Source organism: Puntigrus tetrazona, chromosome 1 (genome assembly GCF_018831695.1).
Source record: "Puntigrus tetrazona isolate hp1 chromosome 1, ASM1883169v1, whole genome shotgun sequence".
NCBI classification, from domain to species: domain Eukaryota; kingdom Metazoa; phylum Chordata; class Actinopteri; order Cypriniformes; family Cyprinidae; genus Puntigrus; species Puntigrus tetrazona.
The window spans coordinates 10,999,779-11,011,569 of NC_056699.1; the positions used below are offsets into that span (position 1 = coordinate 10,999,779).

An 11,791-nucleotide genomic window follows, 5' to 3' on the forward strand; every position below is an offset into this window, starting at 1 on the left:
AACAAACAAAAAAAATAAATTCTTCAAATTCTCATTATTACTGCACAAAATTAAACATTTTAGCCAATCATCAATTGTAAACTATTTACACAATTTCACAATTATATATTTCAATTACCAGGCATAAAATTTCCCCAATAACTGACAGGAAGCGATTGAAACAGGTGTCCTGAGGCACAATACTTTTCATCAACATAGCACAACATATACTCCATAAAAAAGCAGAGAAAAATGGACCACATTTGTTAGTCAGTCTGAAAAGATCTTTGCCAATGAGTGTTAGGTGGAGTTACCTGTTTGTCAGAATAATGGAAAAGATCTGCCTTTTCATCTTTAAAGTGCCTATGGGTTAGGAAAAGCTTTAAATTTTGTTTTGGGAGCATCAAACAAGAGTTTGAAATGTATGCACGGTCAAAAACACTTGTCTTTTCTTAATATATGCATTTATTATTTTGCTTCATTTGTTTAACAACTGCCAAAGCTTTTAACGCTCCAAAAGCGGCACCCAGTGGCAAAGAATGAATTAGCATTTTCATTCAGACCAACAAGAAAATCAAGCCTGAGTCCCAATGTGCTAAATCTCCACGTAATAAGTCATTGTCAATAGAATTTAGGGCAGGTAGGGTGGATAGCGTGCACATAGGGCAAGTTTTTCCAGAACAGCCACACAATGAGTAGGCGGGCAATATGCTAATGTTTCACCATTCAGGGTCGACTCTTTCTTCTGAGACGCATTAACTTTACACACGGTGTACTTTCCGATTTAAACGCCGCAGGATGTTTTTCGCCCCTTGAGCCGCTTTCACACACTGCACAAAAGGTCATTTTCAAAAACCTGTAAAGGGGCACTTAAGATACTTTCTACCCAACATTAAAGCATCAAAAGTAACAAAGTTAAAGATGAGACATCGGATTTCATTGCTACAGTGTTTATTTTCCCTCAGTCATTCGTAGCTGAATTGTCCAATAAACAGAATAAGTCTCTGAAATTTTTAACAAAATATAACCAATATTTACAATAGTTGTATTAAAAATACAAAAGTAGTTACAGACTTTGCCAGTTGTCTTTGTAAAAGACGAGAAATGCATGTGATTCTTATAGATTTGGCTGGGTAGAAACACAAGTTTATACATTTGAACTATCACAAACTCATGACATTCTAAGCAAAATATACGGCTGTAACAATTTTACTGACCATATTATGACCACCTACCATCTATGTAACAACGATAATTTATATGTTCTTGACTACAACCTCTTGCTTCTGAAAATCTGTGCAACAAGACGATTTGTGCCATATACTCGGATAGTCGGAAACAATGATACTGACAGATAAAATTAAATAAAAAATACAAAACATAAAATATTTTCAAACAGAAACATTTGGAAAGTTTTTGGGAACGTGATCAGATGAGAAAATGCACGTTAAAATGGTCATATACTCATGAGTAACAAAAAAACACTGATGATCAGCACAGAGAAAATGTCCTAGACTGTTGAGGTTTGTGAGAGGCAGCTGCTCAGTCTTTTTTTTTTTTTCTGTCTTCAAGTGTCCGAAGAGAACCGTCTTCCTCTGTGAATGATTTCAGCGCTCCTCTCACAAGCACATACAGTGTCTTTAACACGTGACATAATAAAGTAACATTGTATATTAAAACATCTAATGAAATAATACTGTTTCTATAGTTTTAACACTGATCTTACGCCATGTGCAACACCTCCCATTAGGGTGCGGTTAAAATGAGACTGCGTGGACGCCTTTCTTGTTTTTGTTTTTTGCAGAACTTGTTAAAAGTGCCAACAATTTATCTGAAACTGTCCTCTTCACAGCGATCTCTCATGAAGGTCAGTAGACAGCCACGAATCCATCTCGACTGTCACAATAATGTCAGCCCAACTTTGGGAAAAAGATGCTAAGAGTCTCTGATTAAACGGCAGATATTTGCTCGCTTTCTGTAAAGAAAAGAGACAAAATTAGAGCTTTTGACTTTAATTTTAAATATTTAAAAGCAAATAAAAAATATATTTTTTAATAAAAATACAAAATAGAAAATATTATAAAAACAAATATGAATATAATGTAAACAAATATGAAAAACATTTTCATTATTTGAAATGAAATTATCTGAGGTGGAGAAATAAAGTACATAAAAACTGAAAATATATATAAGAGCTTGATACACATACACAAGTCACTTTACATGCATTTTAGCGCTTTCATTTGAGCACAACCAGAGTCATCTCATATACACAGAAATGTATTGACGGCAACCCGTCAAAATAAAAGTTTGGTTTAGACATTGTGCCAGAAACATATTACTATTATTTAAAATAATGTATGTGATAGGCTACTTCTACTCCCTACTGTTTAAAAAAATGTAAACTTTATTTTTTTAAGAAATAATCACACAATATTTAATTTTAATAGTAAATCCTCTTTATACCAAAAAATAAGATGCGTTTAAATTTTATTAATTAAAAGGATTAAATTAAATTTGGGTGAAACTAGTTTACTGTTTTTCATACTTTTATTACTTGTGAAAAACTTGAAACTATTTTAGTATGAAAGAATGGCATTAGTTTTTTGTTTTGCTTTAGTACTGAAATCTGTTCGTATACTAGTAAAAGTATCAATGTAATCAGATTTTTTCCTAATACTCACCATCCGGTTGTGGTCGCCGTGGTGACTGGCAGTGGTTGTATGCTGGCAATCTACTGGATGGGTGAAGTGAGGAGGCTCACATGACCTTTAAGGAACCGGGACCTCTGCAGAGCCGCCGCGTAGTCTGGTGGGCGTCCGCCATGCGCGCATGACTGTGGCTGTCTGCCTCAGCCAATGACAGAGCAGTATAACCAGGCGGCGTGGCGGCGTGCTCTCAAAACGCCCCCCTCCGACCCGCAGTGTTTTTGTTTATGTTTGGGGTTTCGTCTTTTCCACCTCTGCGCTTTTATCGCTCCTGTGTCTCCTTCCACCATCGCCCAGTAACCGGTAGGTGTGTTCATGTGACTACGCCCCATCCCTTCTGACAGCATCTCCCAGCTGCGGTTGTCATAATAACCCACACGCTGTGGAATACTCTGATGTTATCATGGGACCCACTGGAGCAGGACGCCCAGCTGCCACTGCCACTGTCTGCTGCGCCCAACGATGCACGGTCACACTGATCCTGAGTCAAGGAGTAGGATCTGAAAGAAAGAAATACAGAGAGTCAGGTACTAGACCAACTGTATCGACTGATCGATATCCTATACCAGCTTTTTAGGCACATCTATGCATACATGTATATAAAGCCTCTTACCCCAAGCTTATCTGGTCGGGTTCAGCTTCATGCGTGTGCTGAGTGTGTGTGTAATTGTATGGGCTTGAACGCATGTGTGGTCATCAACCATGATGAGATCAGAGGAGGAGGAGCTTAACAAACTCAGCTGATCTGATGCTTCACTCACCACTAACTGTGGGCCTAAAAAAACATAACCAAATAGATAATACATTATTCTTTAGAAATGTAAATCTGGGTTAAAATTGAATTGATTTGCAGTTCGCTTGTTTTCAATTAAAACAAAAAAACAAAACTATTCCATTCATTCAAATACGCAATAGCTTGTAAAATAATGCAACATTTAATGTAATAAAATAATCAAGCCAATCAACTGAACAACAGAATTGCCAATAATTTCATGCATTTCTGATGAGCTTATACTGCTTTTTAATTTTGAAAGCCATAACTTATCACATTTAACTATTAAATGCCAAGTTTACATAAACATAATAGATATGTTTTTATTTACTATAATGCTATAATTACATTAAAACAGTCATCAGAAAAACATCAACTGCACATATTTTCTATATGGTTAGGGTTAGATTAGGTTTGTTTTAGGATTACTTGCATGTAATTATGCATAATTGAATCTTATTATAACAGTAAGGTCACTTTATGTTGCAGCATGTGCACTTACAGTGTAACTACACTGCACTTAAGAAATGACTGGGTAGCATAAGGGAAATACTTTGACTTAAAATGGTTCAATGTTACATTCAGGTTTAGTACCTAGTTATTATACATATAAAAGTTGTAGAACAGAACATTGCAAATTATAGTGCACTTGAATATTCTTAAACCAATTCCATACACATCGCCAGTATACCTTTTTCTCGTGTGCTGTGAGGTGAAGTGCGGGAGAGGAGAGGAGGGATGAAGCATTTGACTGGCTGTCCTCAGGCAGCTTTCGTTGTCTGTCCCGCCCCTCTTCAGAGAGAGACAAAATCTTATGAAGAGACTGAGGAGACTGGGCACCTACAGACACAAAACACTCATCTTACTACAAACAAGACTCACAAGTCACCAGCAGAGGGTGCTCGAATGACACCAGGAGTAAAACAAGAGTAAGCTCTTACCGAATGGTGGCAACTCTTTGCCAAGTGATTTCTTGCGACCGTGATTTCCATTAGTCTGCTGTGGAGTGGTGCTTTTTGACTGACAGGAGATGCATCCACCGTCTCCTTTCTCCAGAGTTCTTCAGAGCTGAAATCACAAGTGCATATATATTTATTTACTTCGCTATTTAGCACATTTTGGTGTTTAAGATAACCATAATAATAATTACAACTAAAGTTGAGAACGTAAAAGTCTGAGGGGAAAAAAAGAAAATAAAAACTATATTATAAACTAAATATAGACATAAGAGCTTATCTTTCCAAACAAATAAAAAAAGAAAAAAGAAAAAAAAAAAAAAGAAAAATATAGTATATAGTATAAAATATAGTATAAATAAACAATTATCTGAAGGAAGAAATAAAGTAAAATCACAACATAAAAAATATATAGACATTTTAATCTTATTCAAAACAATCAAAATCAAAAGGTGATAGTTTTTAAAACTGTGTGCTACTCACCTGAGCTGTGGGCAGGCTCACACTGTAAAGACAGTTCGTAGTAGCTTCTCCTCGTCACTCGTGGTATTTGCTTGTGTCCAGATACTGCCGCACACGCCTGCTCATCATCTCCACCTCATAAAGTTTCTTAGCACTGAGAAAAGAGCTCCGCCTCCCTTTTCTTTTTCCACCCATTGTTCCAATGTCAGAGAGAGAAGAGCTGCTCACCTGACTTAGAGACCTACACGCATTAAAACAAAACACACAATGTTAATGCAGAATGTCAATAGTACTGAACATGTCGAATCAACAGCAGAAGACAACAAGATCAATCAGCCAGAGAATTTTGCTTTGGAATTAACATGGCCGCTTGAACATGCACAAAGAAAATAATTAAGAAATTTGCAGGTTAATGAAATATTTTCATGTCTAGAAAGTAGGGATGTGCATGAGGAATCAGGTACTCATTCTCGTCTCACTCATTCAACTAAAGCAGTGTTTTTATTTAGCACTAACTAACCAGTACTGAAACTGTCACTGCTTAATGAATAATTTTGATTAATCAAAAATAATGGTTTCAGGGAGAGGTTTTTGTTTTATTTATTTCAGTAAAGCGCTGTCTAATGATTAATCACATCCAAAATAAGTTTGTTTACATAATACAAGTATGTGTAGTGTGTATATTTATTATGCATGTTTTTCAGAAAATGTAGTTAAATATATTTATGATATAAATTATATGAATATAAATACATACACTATAAATATAACTTCATGTTAATGTTATAAATATATACTGTATGTGTGAGCATTTATACACACACACACACACACAACATCCACATACATATATTATGCAAACTAAATTTTTTTGTGTTTGCAATTAATCATTTGACAGCACTACTGGAAATAATTAGAAATGGAACTAAACTATTTAGTAATATAAATAGCAATTTTTTATATCTGTTTTTATGTATAAATAGATTATTCATGCAGTTGGGAACATTTTTTCTTTCTTTTCATGTACAGTATATACAATTTTTTATTTTTTTTTTATTTTAAGAAAAGCATTTTAAACTGGCATTGATGATGAAACATGAGTACTCCACTACAATATTACTCAATGCCCATTCCTACTTAAGCAACAGAAATACTTTTATACAACCATATAAATTATAATTTGGAAACACCCATGTTTCCAAAAATTCATGCCTTTAAGCAGAAGGAAGTCAAAATGATTTCACATATGCGTAGCTCCAACTAAAACTAGACTACAGAGGGAAGTGTTAGTGTGGTTTTAGCATTGTGCAGCAAACAATGACAGTTAACAGAAAGTGAAAGAGACAAAAGAAAGATAGTAGCAGTCCCATTTACCCAAGACTTCTCCACTTTTTCTTCCTACAAGAAAGTGCCACGAAGAGCCAAAGAACAAGAAAATTAAGGGTTGAGTAAAAGGAGACATAAGACACAAGTGCTTAGACAGTGAAGCCCACAGAGCAAAGGCCCAAAACAAGAAGTCAAGTAAGACACTGCAAGCACACAAATGACTGAGCAGAAACCGTCAGCATTGGATATATGCCACACTGTGCAAGAGACTGGTTCAGTTACAATCCCTAGTGAGCTGCCTACACAGGTAACTTCTTTAGACATCAGAGATATGCATCTTTTGCTGCAAGCCCAGCAAGCTTTGTCGGGAAATTCACTCAAAACTTTTTAGAGAAGGCAAAATAAATATTTTTCATTAAAAATGTTGATGAAAAGGTGAAAAGATAATTTTACTGTAATGTTTGTGTACATGTTTTTTTTGCTTCACAATCGAGTCGTATGAAGCACTATTTGTGTGGCATGCACTTGCCCATGTCGTGCACTTCAAATTGGCTCATTTCCTGTGCTGCTCAGCAAGTTTCAAGGTTACACTTTACTTTACTCTGCATAAGATGAAAGAGGTTTTAGGTATGTGTATGACTCTATTATGTGTCACTTGCTCAATCATGTCATTTTTAATGCAAATATGACATTATTTGAGTCTTTATTATGGGCTAGGTACACTTTTATCTTATAGGTTTTACTTCATATACACATTCATTTATGTTTGTGCATATGAAATGTCATTGTTGAATAAGTGCATGCTTTGTGTTAGTGTACCTTGTCTTAAAAAGCAATGCAGGGTCCATGGTGATGGAAGCCATTCAACCACGTGTCTGATCTCTCTCGCAATCATCCTTAACTTCTCAAAATTCACCAGACCGCCCACCTTGGAGTCATTGCCTGTAAATACACAGGTTTGACAGATTAATACTACATTTTCAAACCAAATTAAAAATTTTGTGCAGCAGCAAAACAGCAAGGTGTAAAGTTACCTCATGAAGGAACGTGAGGTCTTTTCTTAATGACAGGAAACAAAGGGATGACCGGCGGTTGAAGGTTGTGTTTGTTGAGCAGGTTGCGCACTTGGCCATATTACGAGAAGGGTCGAAAAACGCCCTGTAACTCTGCATAGCTTCTCATATTTTCCAGGCAAACTGCTCCCATGTAGATCTCAACCGAAATAGACGGGTGCTAGATTGAACCCACTGCAAAAGACACACAGATAGATTGCAGACATTGTATAGTGAAGAGAAGATGGGACAACTACTAGCAAGAGCAAACTAAAAGAACAAAAGCACATTGACATTTGTATGGCAAGAAGTACGGTAAGAACAAAAACACTACCTGATTATGGCGAACATGGAATTGAAGTTCTGCAGTCACGGCAGTGAAGGGCACCTTTATAAAGTGCTTGATGATCTTCACTTCTTTTGGCAAGGTTGGTTTCTTTTGTACTATCCTCGTGGCGACTCCAGAATGTCTCCTGGTTCACAAGACCTCAAAGTTGCAGGTTGGTGGGAGGATCTTGGCGGTGAAGCTTGAAGAGGTCACTGATGTAATCCGCTGGTTCTATGCTGAGAAGAGCAGATAGTTTCGTGGCTGACAGCTGATTGGCTATCTCCATGGAGCTCAAGGACAACAGAGGGACCACAGACTCGCGCCAGCATCTCCTGTGCTTCCACATCCAACACAGCTGCCTCTGGCCTCCATGTTGCTCTTCAGGTAGTACCTGGCAAAGCAAGCAAATAACCATTAAATGTAGAATTAAACCACAAGCAATTTAACTTCAATTTCAGCTCAAGACCAAACCTGGCACTCAGCTGTATCCTGTCAGCCAGTTTAGAGAGTTGATCAGAAGTCGTCTCTGTTTGATAACTCCCTCCTGTGTCACTGACACCTCACAGAGCCAATAGGCTTTCAGGACTTCTGACGTCAAGCCAAACTCTCGCACGCCTGATTGGCTGCCTCTCTTGCTGTGGTGTCTCTATTGGATCAGTAAGTAAGTGACTTTGTTGGTCTGCTTTGGAAAACACGCAGCACCTGGTCTTGTAATTCTGTGAATGAAAACATCAACAAACCATAAAACAACTGTATATAGAAGTATGTAAACTCAGTCAGAACTAGATCCAAACATTCCAGCATAGCGCAGATTTCATGCAACTTCTAGAACTATATTAAGTAAGCAGATGTGGTAGATGCTTATGAGTGAAGATGGAACCAGTCAAAAAGAGATGAAAGGAACTCGAATAACAAAGATAGTGGTTAACTGGAGATCCAGATCACAGAGGTCAAGCGAAGATGTCTTGTCTTCGCAGAAGACAAAACCTTCAGAGATTTATTGGAAAGCAGAGCTGACAAAAGTACAGGTTCTTCAGTCAAGTAAAATGTTGATAATAACAATAAAAAGCTTTAAACCAATTTTACACGCTTACAATTTATTATCGCTGGTTGATGATATAGTTTAATTATCTGATGATATAAAGACTCAAGCAGTTTATATTAGATAACAGTATATCCATTTACCTAATATAAGTGGGTAAAGTCATACTTATGGTAATTTCAGGTAGGAAGCGTATCATTTGTAACGTGGTGATTTTTATCAATTACTCACCTCTACTGTCGCTCCAAACCTCTATGAGATTCTCTTTCTCTATGCTGAACATAAAAGATGATGTTTTGAAGAACGTTGGTAATCAAACAGTTGATGGTTCCTTAGTGTGTCTTTTTCCTGCTATGGAATGGGAACCAACAACTGTCTGGTTCTTCAAAATATATATATATATATTTTTTTTTATTAACATGAGAAAGAAACTTCATTTAGGTTTGAAACAACATGAGGGTGAGTAAACAATCACTATAATTTTTGGGAAAACTGTAGATTTTTTACAATATTAAACCTGTAAGATTTTAGTTTGATTTATAATAATTTAATGTAATAACAAGCCTAATGACTACACACATAAATTATATTGATAAATTACAGAGTAAGATTCAATCATATAGCCCATTCTCAGCATTTTAACTTAGGTGTTAATTAACATTTTACCTCTTCTAAAAAAAAACGCTTGGCTACTATGGTGTCAACTTAATTGTTCAAACATCTTGTAGGACTTTCATCATCAGTGAAGTTGGTCATTTTGTAATTTATTTTATTCATCAAAAGATGCTGTGAAAAATAATTTAAACTAAATTCTTCTGAATAAAATAGTTTTTTAAAACATTCCAATTTGTATCTTTGTTTTACTACTTACTTGAATAATACATTAGAGCTTGCAATGCTTAATTAAAAGACATTGAGAACTGCTTACTTTGGAAACACTTTTCAGTCAATGCTAAGCATGAACAGAAGTTACAGAAACAGTTGTAATAAAAGTTGTACATAAAACACAAAACAGTCAGAGTAGTAACATCAATCCAAGTCAGAAAAAGGAAGGAAATCAACTAATTGACTTTGGTCTGTAAAAGCTTTAGCAGATGGCAAAAGGGTATTTATCTACAGATGGGCCACTGAAATAAACTAGAAACAATGTAACAAAGTGTGCATGTAGTCCCACAGCCTTAGGGTGTGTTAATTTAAACCCAGAGCATAGATTAGTATTGCTTTGACAACTAAATGCAAAACACAGCCTATTGGCAAAAACATGGCAAGAGTGCTGTTACATCTTACTTTACTAAGTAAAAATAAGAACTTTTCCATAAGTCTTTTTTGAAGATCATCCATGGTGCCATCAAAGTTAAAAATGTTGCCACTAAACTCAAGTATACAAAAATGAATAATATCTGGTACCAGAATCCATACTATACATAAGTAAGAAGGTCAGTAGAACAGAGAGAAGGAAATAATACAGTTCAGACAGAACTTCATTATAGATTTTGGTAGAGAGAGAGACAGACACAGGCAATTACGCAAGATTATCTAGGCATCTAGGAACACCTGACAGCTATCAGAGAGACGCCCAGTGGAACTACATGAGGTACGCCTAAAAAGACCTAGCAGAACCGTAGCAGTGCACAATAAATAACACGAGTGAATCCAGGTGCTGTGAGCAAGGAGAGAGGTGAGCGGATCATTAGTAAAAATCACACAAATATAACAAAAGGAAAGGAACACAGCAGCAGTAGCAGTGGGAATGCATTTATGAAGAATGATTATAGTGAAGGTGTTGTATCTGAATATAGCCATACCAGTAGCAGTATATTGTGTGTTAAAAACAGCAGTTATTAAGGTTCAGAAGGTGCTTTGTAAATATGTCAACATCAAAATCATTATTTTGCAGGTGCCCATATATGCTTTGTGTTACACACTAACACAATAATGAAACATATACACATATATGCATCAATATCAATATCATCATCATCGCCGATTATATATATAGTATATATAAGGTTATTATGCCGACTTCTGAGTTAATGATTTGCATAGCCTTACATGCCATATACTTACCTGTGTGGCTGTAAAACAGTCAATGACGCGTTAGTTGAGCTAATTTGGCCATACTCAGGGTTACTGGATGAGAGATTTCACTCGACCGCCATTGTGGGCTGAGTTCGTTTGTTTTGTCTTAATCCCACAATGCCGTCATCCTGAAATTGCCCCAACCTCGCAGGTCACTATATAACAAAAAGCGCAATGACTCAGCATGATTCAGGTATGAGAACATCAATCAGAATTTAATACATAGCTGCAAAAGCGGATGATGACATTTGTTAGGTGTAGTAATAACCATGAAAGTACTTGTACATTGACGGTCATTTTTCTCAAATCATGTGATCATCCTTGATAGTGGGGACTTCTGGAGTGAGTAGATTTCATAAGTCGCCATTATTTAGTTGCTTGGAATGCTCCCTTTGGATAAGTGCATCTCTCAAACGACTGTAAATGAAAAGAGCATGCACAAGTCAGTTTCTCCAAAGTCAGGATGATCACTTCTTTGATGATTTGAAATGATTCATGGATTGCATCCCACCATGAAAATATCACTATGAAATAACCGCACTGATGCCTCTTTCTCTTTCAGATTCAAAACAACAAATAACAGTCTCAATAAAGAGTTTGTGTGCTTGTATACCTGTAAGGTTTTGAGGTAGGGATGTTCATGCGTTGTCTTGTCTCAGGGATCTTCATGAAGCTTATTGGTCCGGCCAATAGCAGCTGACCTTCTTAAGGACTTTTTCTTGACCTCATTACATCAGAAATCGCCGCACTTCAGGCACAGAATAACGTCCAGTTACTTTCTTCCGTCACCACCTTAGTGGTTATATAATCTCGCTTTCTCTCTCTCACCCTGGCCACCAGCTCCTTGAAGACCGGGGGAAGAGTAAAAGTGAGTTAAAAAAATGCATATTTATCAAAAGCCTTTGTGTATTGCAAGGTGTTTCCAGGTAGTGGAATCTCACCAGGAGGTTGGTTTGGACACTCATGCAAGAGTTGGTGTATTGTTTTTGGAGAATTTCAGTTGTTTTGGACAGTTGCACATTTCAAACGCTCAGTCTGCTTCACCTCCAATATCTGCACAGTGTATATGATGTCAATAAGAAAAAAA

General features: G+C 36.5%; 1 long non-coding RNA gene across 1 annotated transcript; it reads right to left on the reverse strand.

Moving 5' to 3' along the window:
* Positions 1 to 4,994: 4,994 nt before the first annotated feature.
* On the reverse strand, positions 4,995 to 7,126 carry LOC122347981. Its single transcript, XR_006251254.1, has 3 exons — positions 7,023 to 7,126; positions 6,252 to 6,275; positions 4,995 to 5,118 (listed from the first exon to the last, which is right to left on the reverse strand). It is a non-coding gene; the product is annotated as an uncharacterized LOC122347981 (long non-coding RNA).
* Positions 7,127 to 11,791: the final 4,665 nt, after the last annotated feature.